Consider the following 19,077-nt stretch of genomic DNA (forward strand, 5'->3'; position numbering starts at 1 on the left):
GTCCAAGATTTAAAAAAAATAAAAACAATTGTCAGAAAAAAATTATGCCACCTGTTTACTTTATCTCTCTTGGTCCCCAGCTTTTCATCTTTACTTCCTCCTTTTTATTTTCACATTTAGGTCATCTCTTAATATTCCTCGCTTTGGTGAATCCTCTCTTATTCTTTATACCTCTTTTGTTCTTATTCTCTAGTGATTCCCCAGCGAGCTCTTGGTTTCCAAAGGGAGATGTTTTTCTAATCTCTCCAAAGGGAGATTTTCTATTAGGCATGGCAGTAAACACGTGGAAATATTCCATAGTTATTCTGCTTTCTGAACAAATAGCTGTAATCACCAGAGTCCCTGTCATCACCTCAGAGACTTGGATTGTCACGATTCTTAGTCTGGTTGGTGCTTTATTGTGTCTTTGCTCATCAAGAACTACTCTCCCCCAGTTGTAATGTCTAGAAATGCACACAGGTTTATGATAACGATTTGAGAGTGATACCTACATTTATTGTTTTGTATTCTACTGGAAGAGGTAATAAAGATTTGGAGTTTGCTAATAATCTGTCTTTAAAATGCCACAGCATAACATTCTCTCAGTATTCTGTTTCATTGATCAGCATAGACTAGGTTATGCTGTGGAAACAAAAAAAAATCAAAGTTGCTGAACTATATACAAGCTTATTTCTCATCAATTCTACATGTCAAATGTCAGCTGCCTAAGGGCTCTGCTCTTCAGATTCACTCAGGTCCCCAGGCTGGAGGAGTCCCCTGCCTAACACAGGGTTCGAAGACACTGGGAAGGAAAAGAGAACCTGGCATCAGAGAAGAGGCTTTTAGCTTCATTAGTTTCTGTTTGTATTCAACTGTAAGGCTTTCCCCCGATCTTTGTCATTTTAAGTTAACTTTGAATATATAAAATGTTGACATAGTTGAAAACTCAAATCTGTATAAAGCAAGGTATACTCAGAGAAGCCCACACACATTGTAGTTTTCCATTTTCATTAGTTCCTAGTTTATCCTTCCGGCATTTCTTCTTTTGCAAAAAATAACCTCTTCTGTCTTTCAGGAAATGTAACATAATTCATCGTATTTTTTCCCCTCTTAACAGTGTATCTGGGATATTACACCACATCAGTTCGTAGAGCTCTCCTTATTCCATTCCTATAGCTGCACAGTCCTGCACTGTGAGAATGCATGGTGTCTTATTCAACTGATCTCCTCTGTAAGGCGATGTAAGCTGTTTCTAACATTTCACTGGTATGATAATGCTACAGTGACTCTCCTGTGCATATTTGTTTTCCTATTGCTGGAGGTATACCTTTAGAGTAAACTCCTAGAAGTGGGATTACGGAGTCACAGGGTAAATGCACATGTAGTTTGGTTAGATCTTGCCAAGTTCTTCCTCCCAATGGTGGTACCATTTTGCATTCCCACAGCAGTGGAGGAGGTTCCCCACAGTTGCCCACAGCTTCCCTCACAGTTCTGCCAGAACGATCAACCTTTTACCTTCTGTCAATTTGATACGTGTGAAGGCTTTTATTATCATTCCATTCACTGTAAACTTTTTGAACATTCTTTGAACATTGTTTCTTTGAACACAGTTAAGGAACATCTGCTTATTTTCTGTGAACTCTCTGTTCATGTTTTTGCTCATTGTTCAAAAGTGTTTGGTTATATTCCCTCAGTATTAGACTCCTTTATATATTAGGAATATTAATCCTTTATCTTTGATATATATTCAAATATTTTCTTCTAGTGTGTTATTTTCCTTTGGACTTTGCTTATGGTGTGGTTTTGTTAAATGAAAAGAAATTTTTCTTCATTTTTATGTTGTCAAATTTTTCTTTTATTGCTCCTTGATTTTGAGTCATAGGAAGAGTCCCCCCAACACCAAAGTTATAAAAGTAGTCACACTTATTTTCTTCTAGTGTTTGTGTGGTTCCATTATTTTTACATTTGCATCTCTGATAGTTGTACTTCTCTCTGTTTTTCTCTTCTAATTTCTCCCTAATTCCCCTCTCTAATGATTCCTTTATCTAAAGATACCATTAGGATCATTAAAGAAGTTGAATAATTTGTTTTATTAATATAATTTTTCCTTATAATTTTTCTAACCTATTACTTTTGCTTTGGGAATAAAGAACTGCAATATTTCAGTGGCATAAACAACAAAGATTCAGGCTCACTCACGTTAAGTGCTGGCACTGGGACACTGTGGTTCAGTGCAGCTGGGCTACACGTAGACTGGGTTTCTGCTCCTCAACCTTCTCTTTCCAAGATCCAGGCCAAAAAAGTAGTGCCTCTCTAAGCTATGCAAAAAGCAGGAACAAGAGAGCATGAGCTAAACCAAGCAATCACATGAAACGTCCACCCTAATGCCAAAACACATGGCTCAGCTGAAACCTGTCACTCTTCCAAACCCAAATTCAATCAAACAGGTAAGTCATGTAACAACAGGCAGGAAAGTCGAATCCTATAAGAGGGAAGGTGAAAATAGTTGGGAAAAATAATTCTAGGTATGGTTTCTATATAGTTTAATATTAAAATAGAGATGCTATTAAATATATTATTTTAATAATGTCTTAATTACAAATTAACAATGACCTTAGAAAATCTGTAGAATATTTTTTAAAAGTAAATAAGAAAGTATTATGTATGAACTCAACATCTAGGTATAAAAACTATTAATATTTTATGTATCTCCATGAATTAAAATCGCAAAATCTTGTTCAAACTATCAACAACTTTTCCAATACCATTTTTAGTACATAAAATAAAATTTTCTTTCAGCAAAGGAGTACTTACATATAGTATTTGTAGTATATTAAAAATATACTGACTTTAGGTATGTAAAAATATGCTGACATTTATTGATTTTTATTCCATCTTGAGTCTTTTAAACTACTATTTCTGTTCCTTTAAATCTGGCTATAGAGAGGGACTTTTAAGTGACAGTACATTTATTTCCTATACAAGTCATCCAATTAAAGGACCTTTACCAAGGTTGTTAGGCTTTCAAATTTACATAATTTGACAGTTGGTTCATTTGATAGCCCTTACTTTATGGATGTCATCTTTGCTAGCTGTCTATTTTATTGTTTTACAATTATGCTTATGCTGCTGAAAATGACAGAATGAATGACTCCAAAATCCTACTCTGAATACGAGGCGATAAGACAAACAAATGCTTACTTCACTAGACTCCAACTTTCCTGTGGACAGGCTCTTTGTATCCTCAAAATTCTTGACAGACAAGAGACGCTGAATGAATTTTGAAAGGATGCATTAATAAATAGTATGTCTTTCTCTCTCTCTTGCCCAAATTGATCAAGGAAACATTCAGTTTCATACAGTTCACAGGCCTGTTCTCGGGAATATCTGACCTTTTCAACAAATAAGATGTGAGAGTCTTTTATGTGACAGACACTGTGTTATGTGTCACGGTTAAATCAATGAGTACAATAGCAACCCTGCTCTTCGCAGCAAGGAATTTTCAGCTGGCTCTGGGCAAGTGCCTTGAATGGACAGATATGAGCAATATATATTCAGATGCAAGATTTAGACAGGTTAGGCTAAACCAGAGGTTCTCACTCTTGAATGCACATTAGAATATCTTGCATAGATTTTTACAGTATCAATACCTGGGGCCCACCCAAAGAAATTCTAATTTAATCTGGGATGGGGATTACACATAGCTGATTTTAAAAGATCCCCAGGTAATTCTAATATACAACCTTGGTTTAAAATCATCAGCCTAGTTACTTCAGTACCTTGCTGCTATAAATGTGGTTCTTGGACCAGCATTCTTTTTATCACATAAGAGGTTGCTAGAAAGGCAGAATCTTAGCACTCATCTCAAAACTTACTGTAACAGAATCAACATTTTGACAAGATCTTCCAGGTGATTTATATGCACATTAAAATTTAATAAGTGCTACCTTCAGTGTATAAGGTATTATGATAAAATGATGTCTCAGGATGTTTGGGAGAAAGGAGAGGTGTATCACCAAGTATGCCAGGAATTTTCATGGTAAACACACCAATTCTCCACAATCTATGCTGCAGACTGAGGTCAGTCATGATCATCAGTGAGATCTCGCCGATAGGCTTAACACACTTTATAAGTGTGTTAAAGTTGAAGCTGGCCAAAGGGGATTATTTTAAACATTTACACAAAGCAATTTAGATGGACCATGTGAGGGTACGAGGAATATACATTTGGATGAGGATGAATTCAAAAGCTTCTTACTAAAGCACAAAGATGAGGCTATTTAAGTGAATAGTTAAAAGATAACCCAAATCATGCCTGAAAAAATATGGCACAGCCCTAAGGAGCAGAAAGAGTAGCAAAGCACTGGCCCAAAACCTCAGATTTGATCTTAACCTGCAGGAGAAGATGTGTTTAGTAAGACCTATTAGTGTATAGTGATTGTATCTGGCTTAAAAGTGGCTTTGGTAAAGAAAATGTCTTAGCCATTTCTGGTGTCTGAGTCTACGTTTGTTGATTGTTTCTAAACCATTTACTTTCATTTACTCTTTAGTCTAGCCACATACCCCTTGGTCTAAATGCCATTTTTAAACTTTTATGTCCGTCACTATTCCACTGTTTATCTTTTTGTCGATTTCTACTATATTTTTGAAAGAACACTTGGATTGTGTGTTTTATGGCCCCATTCCAACTTTCTGTAGCCTCATTCTGCCCTTATTGTGCTTAGGTCAGATTTTGAATTCTGCTTATTTAATTTCTTTGCAATCTTTCATCATCTATTCTAGCTTTTCATTCATGCCTAGCTCCATCTCTACCACCTTCCACTTTATTTCAACATCTCTTAATCTTCTTAGAGTCTGTATTTCCTTGGCTTCTATTAATAACATGATGTGACGATTTTTAAAATTTAGTCTCGTTTCTTTTTTTCTTTTTCTTTTCTTTTCTTTTTTTTTTTTTTTTGCGGTACGCGGGCCTCTCACTGTTGCGGCCTCTCCCGTTGCGGAGCACAGGCTCCGGACACGCAGGCTCAGCGGCCATGGCTCACGGGCCCAGCCGCTCTGCGGCATATGGGCTCTTCCCAAACCGGGGCACGAACCTGTGTCCCCTGCATCAGCAGGCGGACTCTCAACCACTGTGCCACCAGGGAAGCCCTCTCGTTTATTTTTAAAAATTCTAAAGAGTTCAAATATTCCCTGTATCTGGAGTACACTTTCTTTAAATTGTGTTAATAAGAGGGGAGTTGACAACGATGGTGACAGAGGAGGCTCCTGAGCAGTCTTCCTCCCACAGACATGCTGAATAACAGCTACACCCGGAACAAACTCCCTCCGAATGAAAGCTAGAAATGAGCAACGCCTACACATCAGGTAAATGAGAAAACGCCTGCAATGAACCAGGTAGGAAAGACTGGGACACACTGTCACCATAAAACCCACTGTCATGGGGCTTCCCTGGTGGCGCAGTGGTGGAGAGTCTGCCTGCCAATGCAGGGGACACGGGTTCGTGCCCCGGTCCGGGAAGATCCCACATGCCACGGAGCGGCTGGGCCCGTGAGCCATGGCCGCTGAGCCTGTGCGTCCGGAGCCTGTGCTCCGCAATGGGAGAGGCCACAACAGTGAGAGGCTAGCGTACCACAAACAAAACAAAACAAAACAAAAAACCCCACTGTCAGCATAGCACCATACAATCAGGAGGGAACCTCCAACTCCCAGAGTATCCCCAAGGAGTTGTTTGGACTGTACGTCTAGCAGTACAACATTTGAGGCTTCCACCCAAGGGACAAACCTGTAAAACAAAACACCTTGCTCTGAAGGCACACAGGGGTTTGCTTCCCTAAGAGCCATACAACTAAAACAAACAAAGAAGCAGCTCCTAACTGGTGTGTGAGCATCACTGTGGCTATCTCCCCAGGGCTCAAGGTACCGAGAACAGACATACCTGTCTCCTACCTTTCCATAAAAAGGATCTATCTACATACTTCACAGTCTGCTGCCTGAGGGTCTGGCTTCTAATTTTAGCAGGCATCTAAGGATGCCTGAGATCCTCCCCAGAGACCGGGGAAGCTAGCAGACACTTTTTCCACCTTAACCCTCTCACTTACTCTCACAATAAAAACCGAGTCACCGTATCTCTCTGGAAGCAGCTTATACACACATCTGGTTTTCCAGCTTTTGTGGCTGACACATGAGAGACAGGCACCCAGACTACCTGGCTCTGGTAGCAAAAGGGCTTGCATTCACGAGTTCCATGGGACTGCAACAAAAAAGAAGCCGTTCCTAACGTACAAACGTGGGGAGTCACTGTGGCCCTCCCCCATGTGCAAGGGAGCAGGCAAAAATGTCCAGTTCTTAGTCTTTCCATGAAAGACAGAGTACTTTATACTCTGTGTATTTTGGAAGCTAATACTTAGTGGTCCAGCTTCTAACGTAGCATGCATCTGGAGGCTGGCTGCCTCTCTCCCTGGAGACTAGCAATGCTGATGGAGATTTCCATCCCCATCCCCTTCCAAGCTCACTACAACAATAAAACCAAGTTGTCACTATCTTCCTAGAATGAGCTATGCAAGTCTGGCTCCCCGGCTTTTGCAGTTGCTGCCCAAGCAATGGACTCCCAAACAACCAACAGCCAATAGGGCTTACATTCACAAATCCCACAGGACTATAACGAACAAAGAAGCAGTTTTTCAACAGGTGCAGGAGTTCTCCAGGACAGTTATACACCCAGGCTCAGAGCAGAAGGGGGAGGCAACAAATGCCTGTCTCTGGTTTCTCCCTGAAAAGACCTTAACTACATGCTTTCACAGATGCTGCTTGAGGGTCCAGCTTCTAATCAGCCTGCACCTAGGAGCTGACTGCATTCATCCCCTTCGGGGCATGGATGGGTCTTGGCACACCATCAACAACTGGGAGGCATTAAGGACAAAGGGGTGGCTTAGAAAGTCACAAAGCCTTGAAAGACAACCAAGAGCTTGGGCCGGGCTGAGTGACGGTACATCTCTTACATGAGACCACTCCTGCAAGACTGGGAGAGGTGGCTGTTTTAAGTTAACATATTATGGGTACCAGGAAAGAAGTTCCCATACATAGTTAAATTAAGTACTTAAAAAGATTCTGTGAGATAGGTGTCAGGTGTCATTATTCCTATTCTTACAAATGAATAAATACATTTCCGCAAACGATAGCCCATGGATGTGCATAGTGACAGTAATAGCTAATAATTACAAGTGCTTACTTTATACCTATGACAGTTATAAAGTTTTATCTATATTCATTTAATCCTTGCAACAATCTCTAGAAGTAGATACCAGTATTATCTATATTTTACAACAAAGGAATTAAGGCATATAGAAGCTACATAACTTGCCCAATATCACATGCGGGAGCCAGGGTTCAAACAAACACATTGCTTGAGGCTTTGGAGGATGGAATTACTTTGCTGTCTCAGAAAGCCACATCCAACCCAAAACAGTATGAATGCTTATTCTCTCAAAGAGCTTCCAAATTTCTGAGCACAAAGTAGGGTTGGGTGAAAAGTTCCTTTTCCTGTCTAGCTCCTTTGCTTTGCCTTTTGGATTTAAGAGTTAACTTCACTTTACTGAAATTACATCCTGGGATTTCATCTTGAGTTCGGAAGAGTGATATGTGTATTCTCAACTTCCTTTGTCCAATTAACGGTTGCAATGTTTCCTGTGCTTTTATGAGAATTCAACAGGAAATGTGAAATAAAGTTATCTGGCTGCCATCTTACTAAGAAGTTTATGAAGAATTTTATTAACCCACTAGTAATTTGTAATACTTCTAACCATAGAATGCTCCTAGTTAAAACAATTTGGGAAATTTCTCTTTGACAATTGTAAGAATCACTCTATCAGCCAATGTGCCTTTAGTCTTCCCTTACTCTGTTGTATTATTCTAGCATACAAATCTGATCTTGCTAATCCCTTGCACAATATATTTTAATGACTCTCCATGGACTATAGAACAAACTTTAAACTGAGTAAATCAATTTAAATTCATCTGGCCACTGTCCAAATATACAACTTTCTGCCCTCCTATTCCTACACTTTTACTTTGAATTTCAACAGTCTCAACTACTTGCTGGTCTTGTTCATGTTTTAGTACATTCTGTCTACACACCATACTTCTGCTTATCCATTAGAGGGTCTTAAATACTTCCCTAAACTCTATATCACCCCTCTCTTTTTATGTTTTCTCTTATTTTCCCTCAGTACTTAGTACAACATGTGTGTAATAGAAAAAAGTCCATTTACTCATAAAATGCGTATGTATTTAATGTTTTATAATGTGACAGGTGTCCACATCCATGAAGTTTCTTTCCTCACCTCCCTGCCTACTGCAGGAACTCCAGAGAGGTTCCTTCGAGAAGAGTACTGTCCTGTGTTCTGATCAGGATGTTCCATCCCTTGTCTCCACTCTTTGTCTTGATGGCTTATATTGATGTCTTCTCCTTTCCTGAGACTTTTCAGACTTTCTCTGTTATTTATTCCTAGTTTGAACTTTGATTCTGTCTTTCTAGTTTCCCCCTTTGGCCAGAAACTCACCCAATAACTCACAATCTAAACTCCTGTATCCCAACTTAGAAAAGCACTAGAGGCTTCAATATAAATGCTATAGTCCTATAGGCACTTATTTTTCTATATTATTTCATTTGCTTAATCAATCCGTATTAAAGGGAAGACTGTGTTTATGCCTGGCATAAAAAAATACATAAACTTAATTAAATGAATGAACAACTAACAACTTCTTACTGCTACCTTGATTAATACAGGGTGATTTTTTTTTTTTGGAGATAATTTTTTTGTTTTATTAATTAATTAATTTTTATTTATTTATTTTTGCCCGTGTTGGGTCTTCGTTTCTGTGCGAGGGCTTTCTCTAGCTGTGGAGAGCAGGGATCACTCTTCATCGCGGTGCGCGGGCCTCTCACTGTCGCAGCCTCTCTTGTTGCGGAGCACAGGCTCCAGACGCACAGGCTCAGTAGTTGTGGCTCACGGGCCCAGTTGCCCCGTGGCATGTGGTATCTTCCCAGACCAGGGCTCGAACCTGTGTCCCCTGCATTAGCAGGCGGATTCTCAACCACTGCGCCACCAGGGAAGCCCAGTACAGGGTGATTTTTGACACTGATATTCAACTCAATTTTCCCTCAGGTAGTTATGGTTTAAAAGAGTGCTTTATAAATTGTACTCTGTGGAGTGCTCAGAGGGTGATGTGAGTCTGCTGTGGGGTGAGGGTGGGGGAGGCTGGGATGAAAGACACGAAAGAGGGCCAAGCAGGCAGGGCTCCAGGCTGCTCCTGCTCACATGCATTTCAAGCAGAGAAAATCCCCTAGTGTGCATTTTACGTATTGGACTTCTTCCAAACATTCCAGCTGAACAAATGTTTCCAAGACTTAAAAAAAAAAAAAAAAAAACAACCCACCAAAACCATTGATGCAAAGCTAAACTAGAGAGTGGCAAAGGGTGACTTCCTATAGCACTTAAACCTGTTTACTTTGTCTCAATTGTACTGTAATAAGTTTCCATGAACTTAAAACTTTTCTAACTATGATACTGAATTTGCCAAGAAGACAAACAAAGCCTTACATGCTTGGCAAAGTTGCTTCTACATCTTTAATGATGACAGACACCCCAGGAATATCGGATGGACCACATCTGCATAAGCAAAAGGATTTATTTACCCAGGCATCTCTTCAAATAGAAAATTCAATGACTTAATAATTCCATATCATTTTAACTGCTTGGCATCTAGAACTTGAAGTGTCTCCTGCTTGGAAGACAATTGTCAACAACCAACACCTTAGAGAGCGCTAATGCAAAAGGATTAGTAAGTTAGTGCAGACAAAATGAATTATGCTTAGCACTTACAGGTTCTCTATGGGCAGTAGAAGGATAAATGAGGTATTATTAGTATTGTACATTTTGTGCCAAAGGCTGTATCTAGCACTGTAGTGCTTTATACTACTCGATATGCCAGTCTCTACGGCATGTTCTTCCAAGCTGATGCTGACAGAGCAAAGTAACACACAGGGATGAAATCCTCTACATTCCTGTGTTCCTTGAAGTAAAAAAGGAGTTTAAAAAAAATCAGTGCTTAGGTGGGTGCAACAGAAGAATAAGAGAGAAAGTGAGTCAAGAATGCTGGAAAGTTTGAGGTTTCAGACTGGTTAGGAAAGTTAGTTTGGAATGAAAATGTAAAAGTAATGAGAAAAGGATTAGCATTCTCAGAAAGATGAATACTTAAAACCATATATACTGAAATCTTAATAAAACTATGAACAGAGGTGTTGATAAAGAACCTAAACAATGCCCAGTACAGAGTAGCCCCAAATAAATACTCTTCAAATGACTTTTTTCCCCCTCTAAGCACCATACATTATTCTTAAGTAGTTTTGGGGGACTGGGGTCCCATTTTGGAAAAATAGCTCTATAGAATGCAACTGAGATGCCAATTGATGACTGGATTGTGTTTCTGTTTCTTTGATGACATTTCCTTCCTTTTGAGTGTCTCCTAGGCTGTTTAGTTTGTGCTGATATAGTCCACAGTTCATTTCTGTTTGTTTTGCCCTTATTTAGATAGGTTTAAGCTTTGTATATTAGGTGTAAACTTTGTACATAATTGGTAAAATTCTGACTATCTTGGGGATGTTTAGGTAGCTTATTAAGAGGATTTATTCACTGTCTCTCACAAAACTGGACTCGAATTAACACTGCACTATGTACAGAAATAAACCTTTTTCATTTAAACTCTAAAACAACAACAAAAAACACAATGCATTATGTTAACTTGAGAATCAAATAAAAATGTATAGTAGACTTATTAATTTTTTTCCTATCTCCTATGGCTATTAACCCACAACAAAAAATCAAAAGGAATGGATAATCTGTCAAAAGGGCTTGAACATTTCAAAGGCACTTCTGAAGTTTATTTTTTTCTTTTCTCTTCTCATCACTGATATATCCATATTTTTTCAAAGAAAAGGGGCCTCTGTGGGTTTAAGGCAGTGGTTCCTCTCGTGATGTCAATATCTGTAGCAGAGACATCCAGAGACAGTTTGAAGTTTTATGACCCTTTAGGGAAAAGCATGAGATGTCATCCCGGTTCCTTCTATATAGATGGCATATTGATAGCAGTGAACAGTATTTGCCAACACTGGCACAGAAAGAATGCCCCATTTCAGAGCTCAGTATCGAGACTACAAGGAGAAGGAGATGCAGAATGAGGACACTGAATGTGCATGAAAGTTATGCTTTGATCCAATGAGACCTAAACTGATGTGTCATACACTTTGCCTTCATTAATGTGTGTTATCACTCAACTTCCTGCCAGAAAGTTCCACACCATCTTCCACTTTTAAATTAAGCACAGTAGACTAGACAAGAACATAACATTAGTCTGAGAAATACATTTGCCTGCAAATGGTTTTTATGCAAGAAAATATTATCCCAAATATTTGAAAATTAGCCTATTGTAAACACAACAAATCATTTAAAAATTACCTCTATGCTCACAGAGTGTAGAGTCTGCTAAAACATCATTTTTAAAGTTGTGGCAGCAGATAATAAAAGAATACAGAATCTAGCTTTCACTTTCCCTTATTATCTCTCAATGTGTGATGTGAGCCTGCATGCTGAATAAAGAAAGTCATCCATATTGGTCAACGGCAGCAATACATGAATTCATTCATTTGTGCACCTGTTTATCCATCCGTTTACTTGGCACACTGAGTGTATCCCATGGGGTAGGTAACTGTGCTAGGTGCTAAGGGCCGAAACACACAAACCATGGCTTCTGCTCTTAAGGGGATGACAGTATGGTGGGATAGATGTATGGAAAATAACACAGACAGTAATAAGAGCTAGGACAGAAGTGAACTTTGGGTGCTCTGGCAGCAGAGGCTAGAGTCAGTCTGCTGAATTCTATAGTTATTTCAGGGGCCAAATGTTTCCATCAGAATCTGAAAAGAATCATGTTCCCTTTGTGACCATATGCTTGGATTTGGATCTTAATCTATCTCTGATAACTTCTCAGCCATAAACTGTCTGTACATGGGGCTTAACTGTGGCTGCCCCACTGCCTGGAGAAGGTGTCTTCTTGGGGAAATCTTCTGTTCAGCTCCACTTACATTTGAAAGAAGTTAACAGTGTCTTTCTCTAAAGGCAAACACTCCTTTGTCACAGTTTCACAAAGCTCTCCTTAGTTTCTCTAAGTGTCACCATAATTTCAGTTTCCACCGTCAGACTCAGCTCCCGATATTGTAGTTTTTATTTAAAGTGACACCTGCAGCTCTTCAACTTGCCTGCATTCTTCACACTTCTATTCACTTTTGTCTGCACATTAAAATTAAAAAGTGCACCAGCCCTAGATAAAATTAGAGCCCTCTTTTAAATCAATGACATGTAGTATTGAAGTTCAATTCTGTTTCAAGAATGCAATCAGTTTCAGCTCATATTTTAAGATATTTAAAAAATAATAACCATCCTTGAAATGGACTGTAGGATAGAGGCTATGATATTACAACATTGTTTTCAGAGACAGAACTTGTAAGAAAAATTGTGTGAGTTTATAATCACTTCACCTTGAAAGCATTCAGAGGTTAAAAAAATAAATTCTGTTCCTTATAAGCTGACCTCTCCTACTGTGAATCTGACTGTTGCAATCCCAAGAAATACTGGCTCTCCCTTGGATAGTCTTAGTCATTGCTTTCTTATTATCAAACAGCCTAGAACACTGCCCCACACGGATTTTCTTCTTCTATATCTCATTTCAGAATTTCTCTTCTTCAGTGTGCATTAATGCATATCAAATTCCATAATATGTTTTCCACCTACTCCTGTGGCTATCTTGTGCATATAGCAATTGAGAATTTCACATTAGGCCCAAACTATCATATCCCTCAGTATAATAAGTTATTTAGGGAGGCAAGCAGTATGAAGTTGTATTTATTCTCCATTAAGAAGAGAGGGAGAGAAAGAGAGAAAGAAAAAAGTATTTACATGTATGCAATCGAATAGAAATCCTTTTCTCCCCTTGTCCCCTTTCCTTTCCCCTTATGGGTTGTTACTTTTTTCCCAGTGAAGACTGTCAATCTCTTCTCTATTAACATTTATAATATCTAAAAGATGTTCTTGTCAATCTAGAGTATCATCTAGATTGACAGTTATCATGTAATCAATCATCCATTTCTCCTTGAGTTTATTCATTGGTTTAAAAAAGATTTATTGAGTAGCTACTTCATGTCCATCACTGTGTAAGAAACTGAAGATATAGTGATGGCCATGAGAAATACTATCCTTGGCTTCATGGCCCTTGAGATTTACTGGGAAAGATATTTTAAACAATATTGACTTACATAATTAATTTATATCAATAGCCAGAAATTACAGTAAGTAAAATTAGAGGATTAGGCATGTATATAAATGGACTCTAAAACATCTGAAGATCAATGATAGCTTCGCTGAGGAAGTTAAGATCTAAAAGACGAATTAGTCACTGAATGTAGTGGGAAAAACACTGTAGACTGCCAAACATAAGGAAGAGCAAACTGAACACACTCGCGGAACAAGGAAGTCTAGCTTCTTTAACTAGCTGTTAATGATCTTAATTTACAATAAAGGAAACTGAGGCACAGAGGAGTCAAATATCTGCTCGTGCCACATGCCTAATAAATGGCAATGCAAAGATATAAGCCACGACTTTCCACCTCCATGGTTCACAAGTTTAACTACTATGCAATACGCATGACTCTCCTATAACTTCATAAATTCTTATACTTTTCAAGTTACTTCCTTCCAACCAACCATTCTAACTGATATAGGTGTTAGCGTTTTAGAAATCTTAGTTCTCAGCTTTACAAATATTTTAGGACTCTTGAATTCTCTATGTCTTTATTATCTCTCTTTTGCTTTACCAGATCTCCAGAATTACCAACTAAAGCAGAAAACTACACTTGCTTTGGAACAAAAGATGTTGTGTTCACGAAGGAAGGGAAATGGAATCAGAAATACTTTGGTTGTTTTTCATAGGACTTAGCTGACCCATCATGAAACCTCATTTGTTTATACAATCAGTTTTGATTTTTAGAATTATATTGCTTATGAATAGAGTTACGAAACAGCACGGTATATGCTGGAAACTACAAGATATTCAGTGTTGATGAAGAATAATACTGAAAGCAAGGAATACTAAGAGATAAGGCAGGAGAGAGATCACAGACTGCTTTGTATGACATTTAAAAAATGCCTGTTTTATTCTGAAGATATTTTGTACACAAGTAAAGACTTCAAGCATGGAAATGATAAGTTAATATTTGCATTTTTAGAAAGATTGCTTTGATTGTAGAATAAATAGCATATTAATTTGAAGCAGACAGGACATGGAGTTCTGTTAGAAGCCATTGCCAAAGTCAAGGTGAATGATGATTAAAGCCTGTATTAGAGGAGTAGCAGTAATGAAGATGGAGAGGTAATTCTGTAAGAAATATTTTAGAGGTAGAATCTGAAGTATTTGACATTTTACTGGATCTGGGGAAGAGTGAAGAATCTAGTCTAATCCCAGGTAACGAGATCCAGTGACTCACTGACTGGAGGGACCTCCAACAGAGAAAGAGCATACACAAAAAGGAACATACAATTATTGGGGAATAATTAAATTTCTTTAGTGTCTATACGTGATTCTCTATAATAAAATAGAATTTCAGATGGAAGGAGTTTGAGTCATTTCTGCAAAAGGTTATAAAAGGAGGCTATTGACTCTCTGTTGCTATACAGAGATAATGTTTTCAACTCCTTTCAAAGGCAAATCTGATTACTCCTGCTAAAATTAATTTTAACAACATTCTTATTATTTTAGGGTTTCAACTATTACCATCACTTCACACCATTTGCATCAAATAACAAACCAGAAAGAAATGTGGATCCCTCAACTGGACTCCATTTCAAAGGAGAAAAGTTTTAAATAGAGAATTATAAATGCCAAAGTGCAAGCTACTTTTAAAATTTCACTGTTACCTTCCCTTTCAAGTTTATTTACCAAACAACAATTGAGCGACTATTATGCATTCAGGCCCCTGCCTGGTTCTGCAGAAATAATCAGCTGAATTGCTTCCGTCTTATCCAAGTGGAAGCATAGACTTACAAATCTACCTTCCCTTTGTTCACTATCAAACTATGCCACCTCCTGATTCCTACAGTTAATATGTTGCTACTCTTCTAGACTGATTAGAGATTTTCAGGTTTTATATCTTTTCATTATATGTTTAAAACTTTGATAATTTTAACATAGATTCATGTTCTGCCTCATATCCTAAACCAGAAAAATATTAAGATCACGTCCACGACGATTATACATGCAGTATTTTGTATATTTACTTACTTGAAACACTTTTTCTCGTAAAATAATTATTTTCCTTATATATTGAAACATTATACTCTGTATAATTTATTAATATTTATTTTAAATGCCACAACAATCTGATAATATGAGATGTTATTCCCACTTCACAGATGAGAAAATCTGAAGCTCAGTGAGATCACAGAGCTGAGAACTTTCCATAATACTAATCTATCTGAAAGTACTATAAAATATGCTTACCCTTCTAAAATACCTTTGTATAGCATAATTAAGTTTCTTGTGATTCCTCTTTTCCCTGCACCTCACTCCTCATTATCTTAGTGGACTTCAAAGAACAGAAAATGTAATGGTCTTAAAAATTCCAATCAGGGACATATCTTTGGTTTTGCCAGCTTTCCCATGGAAACTGTGTTAAAGTTAATACTTAACGTTTCAGGTAAAAGGTACATTACTTTTACATTTTATTGATGTTGCATTTTGCCTACTTTGGCTGTTGCAAAAGTTTTTCTTTCTTCCAAAAGATTATAAAAATAATGTTCTTCAAATTTACATTTTTCCACAGGGACTTGAAAGGCATTATTGCTAGAATTCATTTCACCAAATGATTTATTGCTTTTCTTAGGAAAAAGTGTAAGATTTGGAGATCAAATTGAGCATTTTCAAACCTTTGCAAAATGTGCATCTGACCTTCCTTCTGACCAAAAGGAAAAGAAATAAGAAAAAAAAAAAGTAAAGTGAAAAAGGCATCCTTGATTCTGAAATGATCACATGTATGCAACTCTCAAAGCTGCTGCTTCTGTCTCCACAACTGCATTGCTGACTTTCTGAAACATAATGTGGCTGTGAGCTTCTGAAAGCAGCGGGGTTGTGTAACAAATAGCAGATGATAAAATATGTGTCTTTAGTTAACCTCAAGGCATAATCCCACCAGTGGAGTGTAAAAGAAGTTCAGATGCAGAAAGTAACTTTTGATTTACATTTAACACCAGTTTCTTAGTTCACAGATGATGAAATTAAGACACAGAGCAATGGCATTATTTACTCAGATCTTTGTCACACTCCATGCAATGTACATCAATGAAACCTTACCGGTGCCTTTTGGATCAGACATCAATGTAAATTCTATGCTGGAGTTTGGCCGACGGAGATGGAGAATGAGATATTTTAAATTGTTCTACAAAATAAAATAAATACACAATCAATCAACAATATTTATTGAGTATGTACTTTAACTGTCAGCAATATCAAGAAGTTGCCAACTATAGGAGCTCATGAAATGGATTTCTTGCAGCAGCATTCTTAACTCAGCTAGTGTTTAGAGTCAGCTTGCTTCCCTCCATTCTTTCTCTCCAACAGTGATAAAGGGTAGTATTGCAAACATCCTATCCAAAGGTCACATCATGTCAAAATCATGAATTTTATTTCAATTTCCAAAGGGGCTTTATGTAGGTGTTTCAACATTCATTAATTGCATTTGAGCCATGTTGTAAAAATATTTTACCTTACCTGCATGTCTTTCACATAGGGTTCCCCAAGGATGCTACAAATGAGCAACAGTCACTTTCAGGTTTCAGAACAGTCTGCTAGACTGACTAGTGGGGTTTAAAGTTCTCCGAATCAAGATGATATAAAATTCACTGGATTTCTGAGCAGGCAATCACAGTAAGGTTTTGAAACAGGATGATAATCATCGTTGGAGTTGGACATGATAAAGGAAAGATGGAAGTAGGTCTTAGGGGAATGTTACCAAAAAACAGACTTGCACCTGTGCGTGGAGTTTTAGCATTTCCGAAGTGGGAGGAAAATTAGCTGTCACTTACTTTAAATGACTTTCCACTACATGTGAAGAAATTGAGGCCAGGACAGGGCAATGGACGTATTCCACATCATGTAGCTAGGTAGAAGAGAAGCAGGAATTAGAATCTACTCTGAATTTATAATAATTATGGCTATATAAACATTGAATATGCTTCGTTGTGAGGTAATATTTTATAAAATATATCCTTGATTCATTTGTGATTATTCTGAGTTTAATCTGCTTTCCTGAAATATTGACAGTCATCACAAAATTAACCGAACACACTTCACATGAGAACTCTTTCATATATGAAGACATGCTTAGTATCTATTCATTCTTCTCTAACTGTTCTCTCCATTTTGCTCCCAATCTATCTTATACATCAAGTTCACTTCACCATTGTGATCTGATTTAAACAAAGCACAGTGAAACTCTTACCTCCCTTTTCCCTCCTCCCTTAAAACTGGGATTTTGGTTTTGAGAGGAAAAAAAAAACCTTCCATTTTAATTCACACTGAGATTACAATCAAATAAAACCTCTAAGAAATAGAAGCACAGAATTTTTGGATTGGAGTGAGGCGGTAACAATTATATCATTTCACTACACTTTTATGCTTGAATCTCCCCTACAATTCCCCCTTGAAGCGGCTCTCCCCTGCCTACATTTGAACAATTTCAATGACAGGCTAACAGACTGCCACCAAAGAGAGCTTGCTTCGTGTGTAAAATAGCTCTAGCTGTTAGCTCTTCCTTATTTTTTGCTGAAATCCTGTCCCTGTAGCAACCAAAAATTGGCCCTAGTTTGCATTCTTGGGGCCATATAGCCTCATGGAAATACTTCAGATATTTACAAGCAGCTGTCTTATTCTCTCTGAATTTTTCTACTCCAAGCAAAATATCCTAATTTTCCTCAACTGACTTATATAATAAGGTTTAGTCTCCCTTAACTCTCTTGATTACCTAATTCCTGTTCATTGAAACAAACTCAACTTGTTTATATCTCATTTCAAGTACTGTATAAAGAATGAAAAGGCTTTCTACAGATGTATCTGGCCAGTGCCAAATATTCTACTTAATATATGGATAGCAACAGAATCCAAGATCACAACTTATTTTTTGATGACTACTTGCTTCTGATGATCCCTCTGAAACTTGCTGATGGCTAAATCTCTTATGTCTTTTTTCAGATGTGCTGCCACTGAGCTCATCTCCTCACCCTGAATTTCTGCCATTAGAATGTCAGAGCCAACTGTAAGCATCTATCAACTCCCCTTACATTTCACTTTTTTTTTTTTTAACATCTTTATTGGAGTATACCTGCTTTTTACAAAGGTGTGTTACTTTCTGCTTTATAACAAAGTGAATCAGTTATACATATACACATGTTCCCATATCTCTTCCCTCTTACGTCTCCCTCCCTCCCACCCTCCCTATCCCACCCCTCTAGGTGGTCACAAAGCACCGAGCTGATCTCCCTGTGCTATGCGGCTGCTTCCCACTAGCTATCTATTTTACGTTTGGTAGCGTGTATAAGTCTATGCCACTCTCTCACTTTGTCACAGCTTACCCTTCCCCCTCCCCATGTCCTCAAGCCCATTCTCTATGTCTGCATCTTTATTCCTGTCCTGCCCCTAGGTTCTCCACCTTTTTTTTCTTTTTTTTTTTTTTTAGATTCCATATATGTGTGTTAGCAAAGGGTATTTGTTTTCCTCTTTCTCACTTACTTTACTCTGTATGACAGACTCTAGGTCCATCCACCTCACTACAAATAACTCAGTTTCGTTTCTCCTTATGGTCTGTCATTCCATGGTATACATGTGCCACATCTTCTTTATCCATTCATCTGTCGATGGACACTTAGGTGGCTTCCATGTCCTGGATATTGTAAATAGAGCTGCAATGAACATTGTGGTACAAGTCTCTTTTTGAATTAT

At 37.9% G+C, this 19,077-nt stretch overlaps 1 long non-coding RNA gene across 2 annotated transcripts in view; it reads right to left on the reverse strand.

The window, feature by feature from the left end:
* Positions 1-19,077, reverse strand: part of LOC307188247 — a 196,880-nt gene that overhangs the window by 26,646 nt on the left and 151,157 nt on the right. The window contains exons 2-3 of one of the 2 annotated variants that reach the window (XR_013828864.1): positions 17,166-17,239; positions 16,435-16,519 (exon numbers count right to left, since the gene is read on the reverse strand). This is a non-coding gene — a long non-coding RNA (uncharacterized lncRNA). Of the gene's footprint in view, positions 1-15,782; positions 16,520-17,165; positions 17,240-19,077 lie in introns of those variants that run through there. The other variant, XR_013828865.1, reaches the window with a different exon arrangement.

The sequence above is a fragment of the Stenella coeruleoalba genome (assembly GCF_951394435.1).
Source record: "Stenella coeruleoalba genome assembly, chromosome: 6".
Taxonomy (NCBI): Eukaryota; Metazoa; Chordata; class Mammalia; order Artiodactyla; family Delphinidae; genus Stenella; species Stenella coeruleoalba.